This window comes from Pangasianodon hypophthalmus, chromosome 28 (genome assembly GCF_027358585.1).
Source record: "Pangasianodon hypophthalmus isolate fPanHyp1 chromosome 28, fPanHyp1.pri, whole genome shotgun sequence".
In the NCBI taxonomy this organism is placed as follows: Eukaryota; Metazoa; Chordata; class Actinopteri; order Siluriformes; family Pangasiidae; genus Pangasianodon; species Pangasianodon hypophthalmus.
The window spans coordinates 6906958-6907876 of NC_069737.1; positions in this window are offsets into that span (position 1 = coordinate 6906958).

The following is a 919-nucleotide window of genomic DNA, read 5'->3' on the forward strand; positions in this document are numbered from 1 at the left end:
CCCTATTTCTTTTTCTCTCTCTCTCCCTCCTTCTCCTCCTCCTCCTCCTCCTCCGCCTCTTCTTCTTCTTCTTGGTTTTTAACGGCGGCTGCCAACCAGCGTAATAGGTGCAATACAGCCACCTTCTGCTCCGGAGCGTGGAACAGACAGAGATTTATTTTCTATTTATCAGCCCTGTCTCCCTAATAAAATCAAAGAAAGCTTTACTATTAATTTCACGTGACCATTTTATTGACCATTTCTCGCTCTCTCTTCTCTCGTTTCTTCTTCTTCTTCTTCTTGGTGTTTTAATGGCGGATGGCATACAGCTTTTAGGTGCATTACCGCCACCTACTGATGAGGAGTGTCGGTCAAGATCACAGTCTACCCTTGAATTCACTACATTCTTTTATATAATCCCGTGTCCACTTCGTTTCACTCTTACCATATTTTATCTGCATATCTACGTCTACTTTCTTTGTTGCTTCCTTTGCATATTCGTCTGCCAACTCATTTCCTTTTACTCCCACATGCGCTGGTTATCCAACAGAAAGCTACATATATTCCCATCATCTGGATCCTATATATTGTTTGAAGAATCTCAATCATTATATCTGTTCTGCTCTCTGAATGACATGTTTTAATTGTAATTAAAGATGAACTTGAATCAGAACATACGATTGTCCGCATTGGCTTATTTTCCTCCACCCATTGCAATGCCAGTAAAATTGCAATCATTTCACCAGTATATATTGACACATTATCTGTGATTCTTTTACCAACTTTGACATTAAATTCTGGGATACTGAATGCCACACCTACTTTGTCTTCCATATTTTTCGATGCATCAGAGTATATTTGAACATAACCATAATAATTTTCATGAATGTACTTATGTGTTATTTGAGCATTTGATTTTAACTCATCCTTATTTTCCTTA